The sequence below is a fragment of the Calliopsis andreniformis genome, chromosome 6, assembly GCF_051401765.1.
Source record: "Calliopsis andreniformis isolate RMS-2024a chromosome 6, iyCalAndr_principal, whole genome shotgun sequence".
NCBI lineage: Eukaryota > Metazoa > Arthropoda > Insecta > Hymenoptera > Andrenidae > Calliopsis > Calliopsis andreniformis.
Window position 1 is genome coordinate 10,952,098 of NC_135067.1, and position 24,963 is coordinate 10,977,060.

Genomic DNA, 24,963 nt, shown 5'->3' on the forward strand with positions numbered 1-24,963 from the left:
CCAATGTAATAGGTACGTAGTCCCACCTCCAAAAGGTAGGAAACAATCGTAAAGAAGGAAGCTGACGTTGCAACATTCCTCTAAGAAAACGCAGCTGGGCATAATTTTCCTCGATTCCCGATGGCTTTATCATGAATAACAGAAGAGGAAGCGGATCTTCTACGCATCTCAGCGTGCATAAGACGAAAACAAAGGAAACATTCACCTCGGGGAGCGTCATCGTCGCGAGCTGTGTCGTCGCAGTTCTGCGAGAATTTCGTGACCGAGGGAGCAGGAAAAATACCATAACGGGCAAAAATGTCTGAGGAAACCGTTAACGGCTGCTCGATCGGCAGACACGCCGCGGAATGAATAATGGAACAAAGTTGGCTGCTATTCCGAGCGGGATCACGACGAATACGAAACGAGTTTCGAGCGGATTATCTTGCTGTTGGTCGCGGGAGCCTTTAATCTACGCGAACGGAGAGGCGAAGAAACTCTTAAGTTAATGGTGACGGAGAACTACCCAGGGAATTGTTATGGGATACATGTCAACGATGTGCCTTAATCGTGTCTAGCACTGCTTCGAAGCTGAATTCGAGTTCGCCACCTAGTCTGAGCTACACTTTGCATCGATTCATCAGCAACGAGAGATTTTATGTAATTCTGGGTAAGTATAATAGAATGTATTTTTACTTGATATGAATTTTCTTCAGAGCACTTGGTACTATATCGCGGTCTTTTGATTAGTAACTTTTCAGCAGCCAGAGGTTCTGAGTTTCAATGCGAAAGGTTTAAAGGGATCCAGCATATAATTTCCAAAAATGTATAGTTATAAGCTTTGGTATTACGTGGAACTATGGTAGTAGCCACAAATTTTGAAATGACGTAAATGTACGCCAGCGGCAACCAGCTACAGATTTTCACATAACGTAGAATTACGCCGACAGGAGCCAATATGTGAAGTTTATAGGTATATGCAGTAGAAGTTGAAATACTATGGGCAAGCGTTAGTTTGGGGTAATCAATTTTAACTTTTATAGTGATGAGGACGAATTAGTTTATCGTATGAAAATTTGTCTGTATTGGAGGAAATCGAAATTTAATATTTGCGCAAAAGGAAGAAAAATGTATCTTTCGTTAATAGGAGGAATTAATTTGCTTTTAAGCGGTTTCAAACATGCAATTATAAATACACTTAAAATATTTGAGGAACTGAAATAGTTGGAAAGTTAATACCCCCCGAATTTAATTCTCATTTTTAAATTCTGTTGCTGAAGTAGATTTTAACTTCCTTTCTTACTACCTCCATAAGCAATTTAGTCACTCTCGCTATTAATGAAATTTTTCCTAAATGAATATTATCCTACGTTATCAAATTAATATTTGAACAAGCACGTATAAAGATTATCATGATTCTTAAAACAATTTATAGAGATTTACATAAGAGTTTGTTAAAAGAAGGTGATTAACGTCTTTTGCTCTAAAAATCTGAAAAAAACTTTAATTTATATTTGTTTTACCACTTCTGCTCTCATAACAGAATTGAAGTACACGAAAAATATTCTGGGTTAGAATAAAATGGTCTTGTAATTAGTGAAAATATTGTTTTATAAATAACATTTAAATCTATAGGTGAATTAGTTAACATTAACTCAACTACTATAAGAATACACGAGCAGTATCTATCAAAAGTATATGACGAAGTGTTAATGATCGTTTTTAAGTTATGAATGATACGACGATAAATTATCCAGTCCAATCTCACTATCTTCTTTTCATTGAAATTCAATGCGCGAGACGCGACAGGAATGTCGTGGACGCACAAAGCGCTACTCTCAATAACCAGAAGGCTTTTCAATTTTTAGAAGAGCAAAACGAACAAAATATGTTCGAAGACCATTTTCGCAGCTACACCATTTCAATTTATTATTGTCACTACTGTACACAAAGCACCTTAAAATATAAAACACTAAAGAATTCAAAACATACATAGTTAAACAAAGAAATTATGTAGACTCTATACAATATGAACACAGATAAATAAAATGAATATACGAGAGAGAAAAATGAATTTAAACTAGAGACGCATACGAATGAAATGAATCACGTGTAACTTTGTAAAGTTGTACAAAACTGGACATATTAATGACTAAAGTTCGGAGATTTTATAATCCACGTCTGAAAGTTTTAACTTAAATTATCAAAATTTATAATTGCATTAAAATGAATTAAAATGTAACGATAAACTTTGATTAAATGTTAATCACCGCCAACTTAGCTTGGTCACTTTGAAATGTAACGAGAGAGGTGTAAAATAAATTATTTCCGACAGTTCCGTGCGAGGCGATTTAATTTAAGCTGGACAGGTGTTCCAGAATGCAAAACGCGTTAATCGTGTGAAATGGTCGATCATCGACTTCGATATCCTTTCTCGGGTAAGCGATATAATCCTTAGACAGAAATTTAAATAATCGCGGCCCGTGTAATTGAGACATCAGAAGATAAAAGTGCATGAATTCACAGTCGAATACTTACTGTATAAACTCATGCAGTAGTATGATGAATAATTTATGAATATTTCCATCTTCATCGATTGTTTGAAGTCATTGAAATTGAAATCTTTTATTCTAGCATTATTGACGTGTTCATTTATCGATTCTTATGGATTTACAAATTGGTTTCGCTTCAATAATTATTATTCAAGCTCGTAAAGTCCGTAAAATAATTTAACCAACGCTATTAACTTTAATGATGTTTGTAACATGGAAGCACATTTGTTATTGAAATCGAAACGTCAGAAAATTATCTGTACATTTTTCAACTTCTTTTATTTTGTAAAACAATAGGTTTTTTTATATTTCTACGAAATATAAAAGATATAAAAGAATAAAAATTTCGCAAATTAATTTCCTTAGATCTTTCCTTTTAATCTTCAATAATGTTTTTAATTTTACTCGAATATATTATATTCCTATGTATAGCTTCACAAACTTGACTTAAGTTAAAAATGATTATTTTCAAAGAAATATAAATAATGTCATCCTCTAGTGCAAGAATTGTACTTTCTATAATAATAACGCAGAAATAGCGAATTGTTGAGGTATGTCATTGTTAGAGCAAATGAACGACATAAGTTTACTTTGAGTAGAAGCGTCCAGTGGTCAGCCGCAGTAAATAGAAACAGACACGAGGAAGCCAAGGTACTGCGTTCTACTTTATGCAGATTCAAACACAGTCAGGCATTCCTGTTGTCATTGGTGCTTGACAATATTCCAGCCCGAAATACGGTTTCGAAAATAAAACCATAATTCATTATAAGTTTCCATCTGTTACGTAATCCACGTTTGACAATCTCCTTCTGGCGAGTTTCACTTGACTCTGCCTTAAACTCATCCATTTCGTTTCTCTTTCATCCAATTATCGATAAGCTCTAAAACTCGCATCAATCGACAAAAATAAAGTGCAGGCAGTAAAATTTCATCCAGTAACAACACAACTGAGTACACAGTGTCAAGCATATTTATACGGCAGAAGTAGCCAGGTAGAAACTCGTTTTCAATTACTTTCCTTTTGATTCATCTTTATTCGACTAATTTGTACTATATCGTAATAGAGAAAATCTCGGAAAAATACTGGTAGAAGCTGATAAACAAACGACGATAACCTGACATTTGTAATACCACGAGATGCACATTAGCACATTTTTTTTAATGAATTTGATCGATATAATAGTTACGGTTAATTACTGAGTATCTGTTACAGTAGATACCGAAAACACGCGTGTTAACAATAATTATAATCGATCTATAGCGCCTTCAACGAGACTCTGTCGATGATGATGATGATGATGCAATGCAAAGTTGTACAACTGTTTCACCTGTCGTTTAGGTCGACCGAGTTAATTTCACGTATACGATTAACAGATAATTTATGCGGGCAATGGTTAGCTATTATTCTCAACTGGAAACTCACTTCCTTGCATGTGCTACAAGAAGCTACTTTACAGAAAACAAAATTGACTGAACTGAAAATCAATTTAGAATTTTTCATTTCAAGAGAGATCACTGACAATATAATTTTTTACGATTGTACTGAAACATTGAACGAAAAAATTGGTACAAGAAGTTAATGAAAGTAATACGCTTAAAAGGGTCTATAAAATACTAATTGGTTATTATATTTGAAATTTAAGTTCTTCCTCGATATTGTTAATATTAATTGTTTCTCATAAAATGAGTAATTTATATTTGTTAGATGAAAACACTGTACGAACAAGTTTTTCTCTTTTATATAAACTAATATGTCGGGTGATTAATTTTCATAAAGGTTCTTTCGGTCAGAGGATTCTGAAGGGATATTTCACGACCTAAAAGTGTCAATCAATAAACCTGAAAGTGTTATCGTTTTCATTACTCTGCAAATTTAATAATAACAATTTCTGACACTGAACCAAATTTTGACTGAGTTCTATTACAAATTTAATAAATTCTTCACGCATTAAGTTTGCGTATTTTTCGATCAGAAGTTGATTCTTCCAAGGTTAACCAAGTGTAAGAATAAGAAATTATAATGTACCATTAATTTTTATTTTCATACTCTGTGACCATACCTGCAGCTAACTTAATTTCTTTTTGCAATGTCAATGGCAGATATATGGAGCAGTTTTGACCCATAAAACAGTGGCCGAAAGTAATCGCGCGCGTGTTCGACGCAGTCTAAAACCGGTCGACGTCAATTTATAACTGGTTGCACATATCGTATTGCGATCACGTATGCATTTCGCTTGGTTGCGTCCAGCCAGCGTAAAAGGATCGGATATATATAATTCGTACTTATGAAATTGCGATTTAACCTTCCACAATCCGCTCTTCGAGTTAAATGTTCCGCGGTTGAATCGCTCATGCCCTTCAACGCGCTCATGGGAGTCCCCTCTTCATCATAACAAACTAATTACATTTGATACGCTGAGTTTCGAGTATTAATACAGCACTACCTCAAGAGAAACGATACTTCACCCCTTCAGATTATAATTTTTCCATCCTATAATTACTCTTTCTATAAAATCATAACAAAATTATCTCCATTCACCGCTTTATAAAAAACTAAAAATTACAGTTTTTATTTAAAAGCCTGCTGAACTGTTTCGTACAAAAATTCACAGAACCCTTGAATTGCATCGAGTACTGTAGGTACTCGAAAGAGGTGAAACTGAAATGTCTGCTTGTAGTTATACTCCAGATGCTTTTCACTTGAATTAGTACAGCTGATAAATAAAAAATAATTAATCCCATAACAAACGTGAAACAGAAATTAAAACGTGGTGCTAAAATACGAACGTTTGACTTTGGATACTTCAGAAACAATAGGAACCTATTATTAGAGTCTATGCTGAGTTTAAGGTATCTTCGCGAAGCTACTAAGCTAGAACTTGCAAATACGCTTCACAGACTACCCTCGACCATAAACCACAGCCTTAATATCCAAATTCATAACTTCGATCCTAGATCTCTCATATCCTTTAATAATCACTCTCCATTGAAACTTCGAAAGCATTTCACAGTGTCCATACTGAACACAGGGTCCTCAAAATAGCACTTGGAAATTCTGATATGTACGACATCAAGAACAGCTACATCTCTGAAGAAATTGAAAGCTGTCTACTTATGTTACAAATTGACCGAATAATGTGGTCATTGACGCGCCAACTACGCTTCATAAACAGACTTGTATCATCCATGTTCTGGATGATACTGAAGGACGGTAGGCTTGTCCAAGTATTTTGTCGACGAACCGTGTATCACCCTTGCCACTTAGTTATCGATCAAACGGATATACGATACGTGCCAGCTTTAAGGCTTCGAGCCAGACTGAAGACGCCTTTCTTGTAAGAAAACCAATCCGCGACAACAGGACAACTCTTTCAGTGATTCCCTTGAATGCAATTTAATGAAATTTAGAAACGTGTCTCAGAAATGGATTAGGTTCATCCTTTTCCAGGATTTTCCTGGGTGCTCAGCAACAGTTTATCTTGGTTTCATTTTCTAGATTACATTCAAGATTTGTATCTGGATTTTTACCGATCGAAATAACAGAGAATTTCGATTCGTATCGAATGTAGGATCTAAGTTCAATTCATTCATTTGCAAGCGTTCAAGAGGTTGAATTGTCACGCCAAATTGCTTTGCATGACTTTGAGTTTTAGCAAGAAGTCTCAACGAGTCTTAAACACTTTATTAGGTTTCTCACTAATAAGGCTTAAGTTGTTTGCAGAATTTTTGTATGTTTTAATATTTGTACTATTTGGATGCTTAGACAAGCATTGGCTCTAGAAAATCCTAGGTAGGTTGTGAAATATAAATAACTTATTTTCTCATAAAATAACTTGTACACTGTACCTACAACAATCTTTTATGCCAGAAGTAATTATATTTCACGATTATACATAGACAAAAATTAGGCACTATGCTTATTTTTTAAAATATCTTAAACATACTTCATCTCCTACCTTCATCTAACATTTTAAAAAACAGACTTTTAATTACACATTTGAATCTACATATAAGGAGTACTTCAAGCTGATGTAAGTAAAGAAGATACGAATATCTACTTAAGTTACATACGTTCAAAAGAAAAAAGAAACACTTCTTTTCTCCAAGAAACTCTCTAAAAAAAAGGAGCCAGAAAGCTGAAAACAAACTCCGATCCCCTCAGCACAAGCACGCGGAGATTGTCTTCCGTAGCAAACAAAGAGTGAAACTTCACAAGACAATAGAAAAAGCACTTGTTCCGAAAGTACAGTGGAAAACGCGTGCGATTACGCGCACGAGCGGAATGTAAAAGTTCCTTTCAAAGGGTCAACTGAATGAGGAAATCTCAGAGAGATGGAAAATGAACAGCCGCTGTTGAACAGTTGAATCGTCAAAGGCACCGCGAGAGATACGAGGAACGTTTTCCACCAGCTAATAGAATTGTCCCGTGTCTTATGGGATGGGCTGGGATCGCATCGGTGAGCATACCTTTGTGACAATAAAACCTTTTGTCTGGAAATAAATTCGTGACGTAAAATCACGTCCGCGGATCAAAGGGGCCGCGGAGTCTTGAAAACAATAAACTAGTACATGAACTCTCGTCACGATGAAAAACATCTGGTGCACGGGAAGGAAAAGTTTCCCTGCCGCGACGCGTTCACCTCGAACTCGCGATAAAGTCCATAGTTCAGGGACAGAGGCAACGTTCGATCGATCGAAAATGTAATATGCGAAGATACAATGTTGCGCTGCTACAAGTTTAAGTATTCTGAAATTTCTCCTCGCTCGAATCACTGTGAGATCGATCAGGCCTTGATAAAAGGAGCCTTGTTTTGAAGAGTCTAAGTAAGCTTTTACCGGGGTTATTTTCATATCTTAGTGAAGAGTGAAATAGAGAAATTGGCCATGATAGCAATCCTGTTTCCGATGAAAACTGTAGTGCTTCGAGAGTTTACAAGGATCAATTGTTTAGAACCTAGAAGATCACTACTTCTTCTCTACATAAAATGGGCAAATGGTTACGGAACTACAGGCTCAATTCCTGTCAAATCCACTGGAATTTAAGTACCCCTAAATGACAATATTTTTTCTGCAATAAAAAAGAAATGAAATGAGAAATGAAGATCTAACAAAGTCTAAACTTCATCAACCTCTTTTGTTCTTAAGTCTCTGAACACAAAGATCCACCTAATTATGAGTGTCCTCGCATTTATCTCACCCACAACACTGCTGCTTAGAGAAAGGGTTAATTTAAAATTCTTAAAAGTTGCAAATCCCAAAAAAACTCATAGAACGACCACGAACGTATACATTCTCACGTACACGGTCCTCGAGATTCCCAATTTGCATTCTAATTTTTCCAGGGACCCTATTAATATTTATTACGAGCTTAAGGTGCGAACTGAACCTGTAGTAAGCGTTCGTTGCCAACAAAGAAGAGTAAAACGTTGTAGCGACACTTGATCCCACACAATACGTCGGGGCAAACGAGTGCAAAGTTGTCTCATACAAGATTTACGCGGTGAGTGATTTGACATGGAAATCCCTGGACGATACAAGCGCGTAAAAGTGACCGAAGTTCACCTCAGAAAAGCGAGGAATCAATCTTACGCCCCGTCGTTCTCAGCCCCCGAGAGATTTCTCGAAGGATTTCGTTATCGTTTCATCGGTTTCCGAGTTGCCAACTAGCATGGCTAGGCGTTAAGGAAACGACTGACGCCAATAGCTCTTGCTTATCGCTGGTGATCCGATAGACCATTCAATGTTGGGTGCGAACTTGTGGTCAAATATCCTTTGTTATTCGATGATATATTGGAGACATTAGGACTTGGAATCTAATAGGTGAAACTAAATGTTGAAAATCTGCAGCTTTGCTGTTGATATTGTAATTGCAATTTTAAGCGGTAATTAAGTGGCTGAGTTCGGGATTCATAAGCAGAATTTAGAGTTCAGAGGCTAGTAATAATATTGTTTATTATTATACTGGTTTACTCATAGAGAAAAGTGTTAGTCTTATGTATTCTTTGCTATTAGCTAATTTAATAGTTAACTATGATACCATTTAAAAAATTATTACTAAATTAGTAAAAGTTAAGCTAGTATAAATTATGTGACAATATCGAATATTGACGTGTCTATATTAGTGAAAGGTTAAGAACGAGTTTTCATGTATGTAAAAAATTAATATTCAAATACCCAAGACATAGTAATCATATCAGAAGTACCTGGATCTATGGAGAATGTTGCAAGAACTCGGTTTCTAGTAGGAATGTCATTAGACGACATGTACATATTTCAATCCAATAAGCTTCAGTAACTACGCTTAGAAACTGATTCAGAGAAAATACCTGGGTGAAAGTTGAATAACCAAGGTTTCAAAGATGTACGATAATATTCTCACTAAAGAAGATTTTAGGTAATAGTATAGTTGGGTAAAAGAAGGACTTCGTTAGAAAAATATCATGAATAACAATACATGAGTAACAAAAGACCAAGTGTTTTTCTTTTATGAAGTAATACAAGAAGACCAAGTAGGTAGATGTTCAATGGCCATGACTAAAAAATGATAGAATTTTAGTTACTTAAATTAGTCAAAAATTGAGTAAAACAGAAGGATTCAAGAATGTCAAACAACAATATCTAACCAATAAATATTTGATTACTTTATTATTATCTACAAGAACAACAGCACCTAAATGAATATAGAATATTCAAATTGCTAATAAGGAACTAATCGAAATTGTAAAGTATATTCAATATGCATTTTCTCAACAAATGTTATGTTGAAGAAAATTTTGCACGAAAATAAACATGTTTGATTTAATCAAGGCTATTAACGACACCTCATGGTGAGTACTCGGATCTAAATGGAGAATTTAATTATATTGTTTCTAAGCATACCATTAAAATATAAATGTATTCACAACATATTCATTCGCGTTTATCTTTTTTATGGAAAAAAACGGTCACTTAAAATGCGAAATGTCGACTGGGAACGAACATTTCATGAAAACTGTGTTGTCCAAGGCTATGCACATGAAATTACAAACGATTTCAATTTCAAAAAATCGAACGAAAGTTTCCAACTTTTAACAAGCTGTTTTCCTTTTCGTTTTCTATGGTCTAATAATAACCACCATGTTAAATTCAATAATATAATTGCACTATATTTCATCAAACCCTAACTACTATCTTAAGACGTTTTCAGTAATTTCCACCTTTTTCAACATTCATCCTTCCTGAAACATTATCCCTAGAAGATTGAAGAGTTTCAATTATATGAAACATTCAAATTATCAAATATGCAAATTACTACGTATTCAAATTTTGAAATATTCAACTGCTTCAACAAATTCAAACATATGGACCAATTTTAATTGCTAACATCTCCTAAACTACTAAACTAACTAGGTGCTCTCCTAAACTAACTAGGTGCTCCCTAAATGAAGATCTCCAGGTAGTCAACTTGCAAAGACTTATCAAAAACTGAACGTTACACTTCTGGAGCTCTTCTCGCAAGGTCTGACATTATTTTGAGGACACATGTCACATCTATATCGAAGCAAGCAAAAGCAATGAAAACAGTTGTAAGTTATGTGTGTATGTTGGCATGCATCTCTAGCTACGAGTTTGTCGTTGTGTCAACTCGGGTCAGAAAGCCAGGAGGCTATTAAATCGCGGTTGTCGACGTTCCCGCGTAATTTCCATACGACTTCAGCGTCGACAGGTTTGTAAAGGGCAGAGGAAATCGTGGACGATCCGTCCCGACAAACTCGGAGATTTATTTCGCGATGTAGCAGATCTCCCTCGAGTTAACTCGAAACGCTTGTCAGTTTTATCGACAGACAGTTTCGATGTGGAAACCACGGACTCGCAAACAAGCGGTGACCGAGGAAAAATACTTTCAACAGTTACCGAGCGGGTAGGGAAACTTTAAATCACACTCGGACGTCCAATCATTTTTAAGCGGTGTACTGCCCTATACACACCTGCGGGGCTTGTTTTCTTTCGTCATTGAGTGACGCGGGAAACCTTTAACAGTCGATCTGACCGTAAATAAATCGAGCGTTTATTCGAAAGAAACGCCTGCGATGGAATTTACGGAACTGTTCCGAGTTAATGGTACTGCACAATGGTTAGGAAGAAGTGGATTTCATGGGCGAAAGTTTTATAGAAAACGTTACAGTTTGCGGTAATTACTTGGGAAATGACAAAGTGAGTGGTTTGGGTGTTTGTAGAGGGGAGTTCATTACGGTGACCACTGGGACTTGTTAAAATGTTTTCGTATTGACTTTTATTTGGGTGGCAATTAGAAGGGTTTGGATTTGGATGAAATTTAGTTTACACATCTCCCTTTTACAGGCAGACATTTTTTTAAATAAATGCTCGAGTAATTTTGTGAAACTTCGGAAAGCTTATGTTTGAAGATCAATGATATTATTATTGAATTAAATATGAATATAACAGGGAGAGATAATTTTGTGCTAAATATTAGAACAAGTTTTAAATAATAAAGTTTTGAATTGTTTTTAGGAACTATTAAATACATTATATAGTAATACATCTGCTTCCTATCAACGATTTTAGTAACTAGAATATTTGTAAAATAATAAAAGTAACCCAATATTCTAAAAATTATTGATGAATTTAATAGAAACCTGAACGGAGTTGAATTATCCAAAACTTTAATATTTTAAAAAAAAACTTGATAACCTTTCCCTGTCAGCTATGAATTAGTTTTTCACGAATAAAATAAATATTCAAAAAGTCAACATTGCGCAGTAAAATCGCTAATATTTAAAACGAAATATCTTCTGAAAATAGCACTATTTGTTACGAATACTGCCGTCGACCACAATCTTAAAAAATGTGACTGGTAAATGATTGTTTCAAAGATAGCAAGTGTCAAACTTTTTCCACGATTGCATAACAGAACAGTCGCTAACAGAAGTCACGAACTAGCATTTTTCTAATTCGACTCGGTACTCTATCACAAGTCGACTGGTTATGCAATTTGAACAACAATTTTGTCTTTCGAACGAGCAGCACGATTTCCGAAACGAAACAGCAAAATCGTCCCCGAGGCACGTAACCGATGCCTGTCAGCACAGAACGTGCTTTTTACAAACGCACGGGCAGCATTAAATATAATTAGAGACATTCTCCCCAAGGATAACGAAGAGACTGACTCCGACACGCATTTCCACAAAAAATGAAGAGTCTATTTTTATCGTGACAGAGTTCAATGAAACCACGAAGCTAACTCGTTAAAATTTAAGCAAATAAAATAAAACGTGAGCCGCGGAACGAAAATAGAGGTACGGAAGGATATTTTGCTAATTTCTGCCGAGAGCGAAAGCCAAGATTCCTGGAATAACAGGATTCGATTTTAAATATCGTCCAATCGCTATTGGCTGCGATATTAAAACGAATGTACGAGAGAAAAAATGCACCTATGTATGAGAGAATAGTTTGAAATTCACAACAATATTTTTTATCTTTGGGAATATCAGACAGATTACACTGAGGTAAACGTAAGCGAAGATAAAATGATAAATATTTATAAATATTAAAACTTAAATAAGAAAGTTGCAACTATAATAATCGTGTTTATTCGTCTACTGTCGACTAGTGAATATATGAAAATAATTTTGAAACAGTGAGAATAGAATTTGTGGCAAGTTTTTTGGAGAAATATGAACACAAAGAGAGTCAAATTTTTTGTATAGAGTACTCTGCGAAACTGGAAGCAAAACATATTACATAGATATTTTATTAAATTTTACATGCTAACATAAATAAAAATCTTGTATTATTGACATTTGCTAATCTTTAAAAAATAGCAAACATCTTGATTTATTTTAAAAGAAAAAATACAAGTAGACACACACGGATATAAAATATGAAATAATAAGGAAAAAAGAAAATCACTCCCACGATTTCCTATGTAAATTACACATTATCTACAGCAGTGTAAATTTTTATACAAATTATTGAAGAGCACTGCGAGCAAACATAACGAGAGAAAACTCGGTAAAAATATTTTCATATCCTGAAAAGGCTTCAAGTTTCGCAGAAATTATTACCGTCTCTAAAATGGCGCAAGTTCTACATAAATTAAGCAATGGAACCGGAAGTGAGCATAATGTAGGGGAAGTTAACAAAAAGACTTCTATGATAGCCCGATGCTCCTGTTCATAACTCTAAACAATCTCTGTGCAGAAGTTTTCGCGCAACGACCGCAACAGGAGTCTTACTACGTCGTACAATTGTAGTTACCGAAATGGGTTAATAATTAATTGCTCCTATTTTCCAACCAACAGATTACATTTCAAATATCATCCTACGTACCGAATGAAAGAAAAGGAAAACTTGTAAGATGTATAAAAATAAATCTTTGGGTGTCGGATAAACCATGGAAAATTGAAGTAAAGATGAAGCAAATGGCCTTGTTATGTGTATATTTTATAAAGGTAAAAACATTTATTGTAGCAAGTACTGAGTGTCAAGTTCTCCTATTTTTTTGTGATGAAATATATAATTAATCAGTTGTAACATTATACTGCAATGTATAATTATTTTCTTAATATAACTTTCGACTCATGAATAGTTTTTCAATTCGGAGGCTTACTATATATCTCTTTGGTATAAGAAATTACTTACAACTGTAAATATTTTACTTTGAATAATGAATGAAGCTTGAAGACCTCAAGATTTACACATGAACAAATAATAATTTTTTACTTAATACGAGTAAAATTTATTTTTGAGTCAATATGTGTTGACTTTATGCGATATAACGAGAGGGGAATAAAAGATGAAAATATTGAATAAAATATTATTTTTTAGTTGCGAATAATTCATCTTCCTTATACCTACATTTGAAAACGATGTAATTCTAAATGCAATCAAATTTTCTTTGATACTTCTTTCACGCTCCAATAATTCAGAATTGATGAATAAAAAAAATATTGGGATACTATTAAAACATGTCTTATGTGGAGTCTATTAGCTCATTTTCATTAAAAAACTCTGACAATCTGTGTAATGTATTAACTTCATTAGCCCTATATTTTCATAGAAAATGACCTACTGCATTGTACCATGGTTTATCATACACCTTGCACATAAAAACAAAAGAATAGTTTACCTCAGTAAGGTTGTACACACGTTTGCATTATTTAACGCGTTTTCGTCGATCCTCCCCTTCAAACACCGATAACGACAACGTATCACAAGGTTTTTCTCCTTCAACGAGCTGTCTTTACCTGAAAGTCGTGTTTGCACGTTGCATAGCACTGATACCCTCGTATTTTCAATACATTTTTGTAAAAAAATATACTTACAGTTCAACCACCTCGCATTTCTTTATAAATATCCTTAGAAAGAAAACTTTCTTTTCATTTTTCATTGGAGAACGGCGCTGACGCGCGAGACACTTGTTAGTTACTATAATTTACAATAATTTACCCAATAAAAGAAAGACAAGAGCTCACTTCAGAGTCAATAGCTACACTAAATCGAAAAATCTCGAATACCTGTTAAAAACTGCGTAAGAATAAATATTTACTCCATTTTTTATACACTACACTTCGATATTAATTACTTTTTTATAGCTAAAAATATTGACAAAATTCGCCCCTTTAAATTTGTCTCGAATATGTGACAGAAGTGGACTACGACAGTTATGGATGGATAATCTAACTAAATCACATGAAAAACCTTGTTTAAAAAGCGAAAAATAAGAAAACAAATATAATTCTCCAATTTAAAAAAAAATAAATGTCGCACTATTCCACGATGTCTACTACTTTTTCAAGATTCGTCTCAACAAACATTCTGACCATTGAAACTTGAAACACCTGCATAGTACTCACTCATTGCATGTCGTAAAATATACTTTTTGAGAGGTCAATTAATGCGCTGACAATTCGTGTTTATCTTTTCATAAATAGAATAACACAGTGATCACAAAAAACGCTAAGAATCTAAGAAACACTACTAAACTCCTAACAAGTGAGTACTTCAGTCGAAGAATAATCTACTCCAATATCACAAGACACAACGAATCAAAAACTACTTTGCCTATCCACGAAGAAGAGTATATTACTATTATTCTGCACTAAAACAAGACGAAAAACACTCAAAATCATCCAAAGATGCAAGAAACCCAATTTCACATTTTTTTGCAATTACTGCCCTTCGCCATAGTTGAACAGTCCTACTGTTCTATTGGAGTGACATAACCTACGGTCCATTCCACACAATCCTGTCACAATATTTTCATTTCGAGCAGTCTCTGTACAGATTCAAATCAACAACACATTTACATTTCAATAAACAATAACTCTGAGTGTCTCCATATAATCACAATCTACCTCGACACTATCTTACCACCATCCTCTCCCCACTGTCCAGAATTCTCTCAATTAAAAGTCTCCTTGTCAACCAACACGTTCCTCTAAACAAGGGTCTCGCGCGCCGCCCACGCTCTCCCCCAAGAGAACGCAATTTTTGCACTCACGTGATCCACGCTCTCTCGTTCCCTCCTAATTAAACACCCAACTGCGACGCACACGGCGTGTCGTCGTCGTGCCCGTCGTCTGAGAGGGACGTACCATCCGCCGTCGCGGTGCACTGACACGCTCACTGTCACGGAACAGAAAACCGCGAGGGCCGCGACAATCGAACGAACGGTGCTCGCTCTAAGGGCGAAGGGACCGTGGCTCCTCTGTCGAGGCGCGCGATACGCGTCCCGACGACTGTCACACGTCGCTGGTCTCTCTCGGCGGGCGACTGTCAATTCCGCGTACGCCTGCACGCGCGCGAGACAGGCCGATCATTTTCCCGAGCGCAGGACCCAACGAAGATCGCGCGATGCGCGCACCAGCCGGCACTGTACGCGACTGGCTCGCTTGACCGTGGCCCGAGCAAGGTGCACGACAGGGACAGAGAAAGAGAGGGAAAAAGGAGAGAAATCGGCGAGGCGGCAACGGCCCGTCACGACCCCGGATGAATGGAACCCGCACGTCCTTCGAGGCGCGTGCTTTTTCGCGCGAGAGTTCGCCCGCCGTCGAGGAGACGATTGAGACGAGCACCGATGAACACGACCACCAGGTCGAGGAGACGCGAAACCTACCCGCGCTGCGGCGCTGCTGGCTTCGCACGGGGCTACGAACGACCGCGCCCGACCGGTCACGGAAACGTACGAGGCTTAACACCGCGCTCGGCCGCTTTCAATTCGACGGACGAACTTCAACCCTTTCGCCGATCGAGAGCTGGGGGATTGCTGAGGGGTTAGGATACATCGACGCGTTCGAAAAGTACAAGGATTTTGAGACGGGAGAGAAGAAGAGGGAAGAAGAGTTGATTGATATGAGTTTTTGTGAGTTTTTGCGATGGTATGGAGTGTTAGAAATGGGGTTCATTTTGTTTTAAATGGTATTTATTTAGGTGTTTGAGGATATTGCGCTGAAGGACTTCTTTTTTAAGATGGCTTGGCGGTGTGCAGGATTCCTGGTAAATGAGATTGTCTGGAGTAAGTAATTTTTGAACACGTCAAGGTGTTCTAACCCTTTAACCTATTCGCGTGTTTTCTACATTCTGTGAGTAAGATTTGTTAAGATATTCTTTGTTATCGTTAAAGTACGTCGGTTTTATTGAGACGCTGTGGCGTGGAAGTGAGTCGATAAACGCTTGAAAACAGAATAACTTATTAGCTGATTGTTACGGTAGGCTTCACGGGGTTCATTATTTTCAATTTGAATTAAAAAGTCGTGCACGATTGTATAGCTTGTTATTCTGCGCGAGTGGGTTAAGTAATTATTGAGTACAGTATATATTTTGTCTCACGTGCCTTTTGTGATGGACCATAATTTTAGTTGAGGATTTTTAAGAGGCAGTCGAGGCACAGGTGTGTATGGTTCAGAGGTTCAGGAGAGGTAAGAGTTTCGTTGCTGTTATCTATATATCGCACATGTATTACGAAAGTGACACAACTCATAAAACTGTTTATAAGTTTAAAAGAAAATTATTCATTAAATAGATAATCTTGGCATAATTTTATTTAATGAAGGTTATCTTGCATGAATAAGTCTGAGAACTAGTTGTACTACTTGCATCAAATGATTTTCTTGTTATTATTTAAATAATTTGTAATTTACATTTGAAGAAATTATTCTCTAAATAAATTCTATAATTTCGATCTTTAACTAGTAAACTTTTTATAAACGAGTAGAGGTGCATTTATCAAACTGGCTTAAAGATGTAATTTAAAAATCATGTATTTTAGGTTGTGTCACTTCTGAAATACATTACTTTGCAATTTGTTGCTAACGTTAATATATTAGTTTGGAATTTTTGTTTACCTCTATGAGCAACATTGACGAGACTTCTATTTGGTACAAGTTGGGGTGATAGAGATGTGTCAGTTAAACTTGAATATTCTTCGGTTAAGAATTTTGTTTTTGAAACTTGTTTCAATAGGTTTTAATGGCGCGCTCGGGATAACGACCAATGCCGAATCGTCACGGAGATACACGAAGGTTATACATGGCGGTTCTATCTGTTTCATCAAACATTGCTGTTCTCTCGGCGCATTTTGTGTTGGAAAACTGTGTGCCGCGTGTGAAACATTAGTGCAAGGCAAAGCGGAAGCGTGAAAACAAAAGAGGTTGGAGGAAAATTAAGGTAGGAGGTTATTCATAGTTCTACTACATTCGCGAATATTCAAATATTGGAACGTAGCGTTGCAAGATCGTATTGTTGAAATCGAGACTTTTTACGACGCTAGGGTACAAATAGAGTATTTGTTGAGAAAGTAAATGAATAAACGACTTAGAAATAATGAAACGATGAAATTATTTAATTCAATTATCTAATTTTTCTCAACGTTTTAATATTGTATATACGCGCATAACTTTATGAGGAATATAGAGTCAGGTTACGTATCACGTGAGGTTTCATAATTTGAATGTTCAATAATATACACTATTGACGGTAAAAATATATTTCATAAAGTTTTGAATATATTATCTTTTACGACTTGTCCTAAATACAAGCGAACTAAATTTTTATAAGGAAAGGTATTTTATTTAAGAATATGGTAATTTATGATGTCTAGGATAACCACAATTTCATTTCAGGATGTATAGTATTCAGAACATTATTCTTTAGTCTAACAAAATTAATTCAATGTATAATACGAATGTGAGATTTTCTGAGTATTCAATGATGCAGTAATTGAAAGTGAAAATTTTCGTCTTTTACATGCTTTCTTTGCTGTTTATTCATCAACTAAAAACAAAACAAAAATAATCTTCTCTTCTCTACCTTAAATATGGTTGAAGAAAATAATGAAAACCTTCTTATTCACTAAACCAAGGATAAAGAAGGGATTAAAGGATTATTGTCCTTCAGATTTTGCTAGATATAAGTCTTTTACTGTACAATATACTTCTATAATAAACGTTCAAGAGAAAAGAATACCAAAAAATTATTAAAATCAGTAATAGGAAATTATCTAAAATGTATTTGCAAAAGTACAAAGAATAAATTATAGAATTTTTGTGAGCTAATTATTATTAAGTAAGAAAGTAGGTTAATTTAGTAATATTTTTGGAGTACTAAAGTTTGTGTATGTTGAAGAATAGGAAATGAAATGAATTAACTGTCTTGTGTTACATGCAAATGCAAGCTTTAATAAGATTTCTGCTATTTTTAAATTCCGTAAAGAAAATACTATTCATTGTATCTGTATTTTTGTTCTGTACCTTGAAAGAAGTAAAAATTGCAGGAGCAACTTCCTCATTTAAATGATATGCTATCATTTACAATCCAATGATTGTCATTGGACATTTGTCATAATTTAAAGAACCACTACAATAGAAAACATATATTTTTAAAAATAATTTTAATAACTGAGGGATAGATGTACTCAAAGACTAACATTTAAAAAAATTTCCAAAGAGAAAAGTGTTGAATTCATCACATTACATCGCGTAACTTTTGGTATTTTCCAGTATAAATTTTGAGGAATAAAAGCAACAATTTTAATAAATTGAAATGGCTCAGAGAGATCAATTCCATAAATTTGAAACACAAGTTTCATTTACCTTGTAAAGTAAATGTTTGTCAATTTGTTTCTCCTACTTTTATTCATTTGCATATGTATCAATATCAAAACAAATCCCCAGAGCGACTTTAATGAATACCAATAAATTATGCAAATCCAATTCGTGCAATTTGGTTGTACGTTATATTAATTATTCAATACTCCGATGCAGGAAATCTAATTTAATGGAAAGCTCGAATAAGTTATCGGCAAAAACGACGTTTCAGTAATTCTCATGTAATAACCGAGTTCTTAAGCTTACTTTTTTACTGTCACGTAACGTTCAATGCAAAAAGTTGTATTAAGTGTACAATATAAATTTCCAAATCAAAAGTTTTAACGGTGGTACGAGGTTTCTTGAGCACAATGTTACAATTCCAGTTCTATTTTGTCTAAAAACGAACGTCTCGAAGGAAAACGGCGAAAAAACTTCTCGAATAAGTAGATCTCGAGTTTGAGGTCGGAACTTTTCAGTGCAAGGCTGATATAGACGGAAACTCGCTCAGCCCTCGGCTGTTTCCGAAGAAAAGAGTTGAATACTTTCCTTAAATCGGAAGCAACGATTTCCCCCGATATTCTCGCGATTTTTTTATTCTCTATTTGTCCCAATATTCGTGTCAGACACAATTTCCTTTTCCTATATCTCTGTCAATCAGATAGATAATATTATATATACATATGTATATTTATAAAAAGAACATGAACGAGAAATGTATTTTCTCTATATTAATCATGTTCGTATTTATAATTAAGAATCCCTATTTCCTCGTGTAACTTTTTTTTTGTAATAAGAAACGTAAGAAATTCTATTTTAAAAATAAAACTATGATATCCTTGTTCCTTAAAAAAGTGGAGATCACAAGTCATAAGTGCAACTTTTTGTTACTTGTCCTGATCTCTTTCAATATTAATGATTGTTCAGTCAATATTGACGAAGATTGATCATAGAAATTTATCTGTGATCTCGACCCAAATACGTATTAGATAATCTGTAATGGCAACTGGTAATTTTCATCTGCACTATTGATAGACTATAATTAACATACACTTGTCCAATAGAAACACTTCAATTATACAAAGAAATGACTGGAAGAATTGAAAGTAGAGTGGCTGGAGTTGCCTATTCTTTTCTGAAAACAGTAGCACTAAGAAATTGCAACCTCAGAGTAATTCTATCCAGAAATAATTTCTCCATGCATCCTTCACTGACAATTGGCATATATGTGCGCATAATTCTGTTTTATTCTCTCTGCATCGCGGTGTCTCTGATATGAGCGACGATAATCCGTCACGCGTCGTATAATTATTATCACGAGTGAGAATAATTATTTTCGACATTCGAAACACGATGCAAAATATCTGGGAAAGTCTTTTGCACTGGCATCCTGGCCGTGCATTTAATTGCATAACGCGTTAGTTACGGACCAACGAGAAACGTAATTCATATCGCTGTCTACGGTGTTGTAACCAGTTGCGTTAATTAAACGCCTCTGACGGCGCGAATATACGCCTTAGTCGCACGTGTCGACAAAATATTTGTAAACGTATTTTGGATGATTTTAAATCGCCCGAATTATCAACCTTGACTTAATAATTCTGAATAATTTTCATACTATTGGCAATGTTAAGTTGCTAGGGTCCAAGTATTGAGAAAGTGTAGATGACTCAGACTTTAGACTCCTGATAGTAGACCCTCGACATTCACAGAGTAGCATTAATTAATTATTCTGTATATACATACATTCTCTGTATGTGGTGTCTTTATTAAAGAATTATACAAAAAATTTAGTCCTCTTAACGAAATGAAAGAAAAGCTCAACAAATTGAATATAAAACTATTATTCTTCAAATTGAGGTATCATGTACCTACTGAAAAGAGTTCAAAGCGAAAGTCGAGAAATAAAACTTAAATAATTGAATTCCTTAGAATATAAAAATTGGAACAGTTCATAAAAAATTCTTTATACTATTTGTTTCTTTTTTTCTCATGTATTATCTTCACTATCAATTATACATATTAAACCACAGTAATTGTAAAATGATTTTCTAGGAAACTGTGTAATATCAGAGGTTCTCCAATGTGACTGGTGACAACTGGAAACATGCAAATTTATTGCAGTAGAAGCATTATCATTATCATAGTGATTAGTAACCACGTTCAAGCGCCGTGACGATAATTACGAGGAACAGGAACAGGAGATAAATTCGGCGTCACGCACCAAAGAATACCAACCACATCCGTGCATCGTCGGTAAGTAATTTGCAGCTCATCTCAAATCATTGTCGACTTTTTTATGTTTTCTCTTGCTGTAATTTGGACTTTAATGGATCTTTTTATCCACTATTGAGCTAACTACACATTTTCGACTCCTCGGCGGAACTAAAAAAAATTATCCACTAATTCATAATTAAGTTTGCAATGTGCAGAAGCCGTTTTTAAATATGCCTGATAATCATTATGGGTTCTCACATAAATGTGTCAAATTATTTTAATTAATTTTTTAATTTGTTCAAATTATTTTCGAAAAGATATTAATTATTGTATTTGTTCAATAATTGATTTCTGGATATTTTAATCATGGAAATGTTTTAGTATGATTGTAATGGAAACCTTGTCAGTATTTTAACTCTGATGATTATTTTAGAAAATTAAATAGATGCTTATGTTTGCATTGCTTGTCAATGAATAAATTGCAGTTGATTTCATATAAATTAATTAATTCGCAAGTTAGCTTCATTAAATTCTACCAATCATTTTCGAGCTGTTGTATCATATATAGTAAGATCAATTTCCCTCTCAACGAATCTGATGAGCATTAATTGTAACTCATAAAAGGCAATTTCAATTTTTGTTTCATTTGGGGCGCTTTACTTATTTAATTTGTACCATTGCAAGCACTGAAATGAAACATCGAATGTTAAGCAACATTAAAATATCAAAATGAATGTAGTATAATTATTTAACTTATATCATTGATATCGATAAGTGTATAGTAACATCTGCTAAAGTGCTAACTAAAAGAACATCCGAATCTTAATCACACTGACACACGAACTCCTACAAATGTGTATCGTATCAAAGGGAAATTGATATTAGTAACACCTGCCGAGGAATCGACTGCTTTCTCATTTTGCATCTACTAATTATATTATTCATATGTGACAATGTTATTTGCCTCTTTTAACCAGAAGGAATCAAAATATTATAATTCTCCTTAAATCATTTTGCATGCTGTTAATCATTATCGTACACAAATCTGTCTCATACAATATTATTATGCATATACCTTGCATACAGAAATAGTGGTTTCAAGAACAAAAATATACTATGATGTATTTCGAAACAGTTCAAAAATTCGAACAAACGAATGATCTTTAAAAAATGTTGGAAGTGTATATTTAAAAAAAATATGATTTAATGTCTATGTTTGTCTATGTATGTCTATGTTTCCCAAAAAATCAAACTCGAAATTATTCGAAACATAAATGTATTTAGTAACACAATCTTTAATTCAACTACATCCAAAATTTGTCAAAAATTTCCACTTTTGTGTTTGCTGTTTAATTTATTAAATCATATGATTAAGAAATTTCTATTAGAGCGAATTAACGTTTTTGCTAAACTAAATTCGCAAAGGGACGAACCTTTTCTAAAATTCCTCATGAAAATGAGGTTGAAGGGGACAAATTCATTTAAAATTTCCGGCCGCTAGAAGGTAGTTGGAAATTTCATTGTTCCTTCATTATGTTTATTAACTTTGTTCAGCAAACCGCAATTACGTTTCGCATTTATCCCATTCGATTACATCTCGCGCTTTTACGATCCACCGAAACTTAATTACTGTTTCGATTCGTTTGCCTCGATAAGGTTTTTCCCGTGCGACGTTCAATTCGTTCGGATTTGTTTCATTCGCGCACGTTGCGCAATATTTTCGATAGCGTCAAATTATGAGGCCTTGGTTTGTTGCAAATCTTACCGTAGGAATTCATGAATACTTCACAGTTTGTTATTGCGGTACATCGTATTCATAAAAGATGAAATTCTGTTACAAGGGCATCGTTGTACTTTTCATAAATTAATATTGATAAAGCTGTTTTCGATGTACAGCAGTTTAGTCTCACAATGCTTGTACTCATGTAATACTCAGTATTTGGGGTGTGTCTTGTTCTACACTAACTTTTGCTGGAATGTGTGCAAAGGCTTAAGCATTAATGGCTGTAGCATAGTAAAGCAGGATTTGGGCCAAATATGGGCAAGGGAATGAGCGAGTGAAGAATTAAGAGGCAAGAATGTGTTCCTCAGTTTTGGTATTTAGCAGTAGTAACAATTCGCAATTTCGGTCCTCCAAGGAACTTTAAGTGCACAGAAATATACTACTATGCAATATGGATAAATATATATATATTGAATTCACATATTTTGAGCTTTCATATTTTACGTGGTTTTATATCTGAACAACAATGAAGCACAGAAGTCTATTCATTTCTTACTTTAGGTTAAGTGAAATAAAATTTGGGATAACTCGGTCAAATGTAGGAACGTGGAACATTTCGACAAGATGTTAGAACAGATGAAAAAAGTCTGTAAGGTTTTAAAATCTCATCTGTGAAAAATTTCAAAGTCCTATTTGTCCCAGTGTCTCAGTAAAAGACTCTAATTACATGTCACATCTATTTTCAATCTTCTTGGAATATTTCAAATCTCACCTGGTCTTCCAGTCGAAAATATTCAAGGTTTCAGACGTTCCAATATTTTACTGATAGATCAGATGAAACGAATAGAAAATAATATGATAATCTGATATTAAAAATTACACATTATCATAAAGTAACTAAACAAATAGGAATAATGTAAAATCTGCCACAGTCTTATCTATTCTAATATCTCAAAAAAAGGTTCTTAAAATATTACAAAATCGATTCAATAATACGATGAGTAGAAAATGGACAAATTACCAAAGTTTTGTCTTTAGTGAACAGTGTAGAACACAGCGCCAAAACTGCTGGAACTTAAAACATTTCACTGAGGTAGAAGCATAATTGGAATTTTGAAATTTTGAAATTTCTATTTTCCCTTATCAGATGGAATTTTGATCTTCTCTAGAAATTTGTTACGTCTTCTACATCTTATCGAAATATTTAAAATTCCAATACCTGACTGAAGTATCTATTATAAACTATATTTAGTTTATCAGTAAGGTAGAAAATAAGTAAGTATAGTTTCGCTTATTTTCACCGATTGATTTAAAAATTTTGTATACTTTTGATTGATTTTCAAATTCTCAGCGTTTCAAAGCTCAAAATTCAAACACCGTGAAATAGAATGCAATTCGCGTTATTATTTCTGGAATCTGGCAAGTTGCATCGATCATAATGCATATCTATCGGACGAATTCTGCCAGATTTTTCGTCCATTTTCCAGGTTTGAATGTCGTGCCTGCGCGGCAGCGTGAAAATTTGAAACGACAGGATGATTGCAAAAACGATAAACACGGTGACCACGAAATTCTATGATTGGCAACGTTTCAAAGCAATAACTTTCTGACCCGCGTTGACGTATTTTTGCGGGGGCATCACATATCGGTATACGTGTCTATCTAAAGTCACACATCGTTAGAAGTTGTATGAATTAAAAGAAATTCAAGAGAAAAAATTTTTTCAGATTTCAAAATTCTATAGCTTTGTTGAGATTTGAATAAAACATTCAGTACGACATTTTATAGTTTGTTAAAGAAATATTAACATATTCCAATGGTAGTCTAAGTTTAAAGAAATTAATGTAAATTTCCTCAATTTTAATTAATGAACAGATTTACACATTTATTGCGGTATTTACTAGGTGTTTTATAATATAAATCTATCAAAAAGAATTTATGTAATAGATTGGAGAATAATAAAATTTCTTACGAAAAAATATAGGAAGACTATGAAATGGTAATTTTTTCATAAAAGTTTCATTTGAGACAAAAATTGAGTTTGAAAGTATTTCAAACATGCGCATGTTGTGGTAAAAAACCATTTCGTGGTTAACAACAAATTTCTAATAAATTAGATGTGAATTTAATTGTCTGAATGCTGTGACGCTATCAACATTCTGACAATTAAGCAGAACATTTTCAAGTCTTGCAATTAAATTTGAAAAGCTTCAGTGGCGTTCCTTTTTTACTTAAACGATTTATCTCAGTTCAGCAGTTCCTCTGGTTTCGAAATTTTAATGGAATATGAGGAAGCTGTTATATTCGAGTCAAGTCAGCATCCGCGCTCGTTTATTCCAGAAATTTATGCGAAATTTTAGTTATGAGAACCGTGACGATGTGCTTCCCTCTGTCTTCGAAGTTGATG

The 24,963-nt window shown here is 34.5% G+C and overlaps 2 protein-coding genes across 7 annotated transcripts in view; one reads left to right on the top strand and one right to left on the bottom strand.

Moving 5' to 3' along the window:
• The window catches only part of Dnc (phosphodiesterase dunce), a 420,060-nt gene that overhangs the window by 203,257 nt on the left and 191,840 nt on the right, over positions 1-24,963 (bottom strand). The window contains exon 1 of one of the 5 annotated variants that reach the window (XM_076380419.1): positions 15,034-15,171. The exons of the other annotated variants lie outside the window; for them this stretch is intronic. The gene's annotated coding sequence lies outside the window, so the exon portion shown is untranslated. Of the gene's footprint in view, positions 1-15,033; positions 15,172-24,963 lie in introns of those variants that run through there. 5 annotated transcript variants of the gene reach the window in all.
• LOC143180585 (uncharacterized) overlaps positions 15,635-24,963 on the top strand; it is a 29,718-nt gene continuing 20,389 nt past the window's right edge. Inside the window, exons 1-5 of one of the 2 annotated variants that reach the window (XM_076380429.1) lie at positions 15,635-15,894; positions 15,963-16,047; positions 16,391-16,450; positions 16,995-17,198; positions 20,672-20,872. The gene's annotated coding sequence lies outside the window, so the exon portion shown is untranslated. The remainder of the gene's footprint in view (positions 15,895-15,962; positions 16,048-16,390; positions 16,451-16,994; positions 17,199-20,671; positions 20,873-24,963) is intronic. The other variant, XM_076380430.1, reaches the window with a different exon arrangement.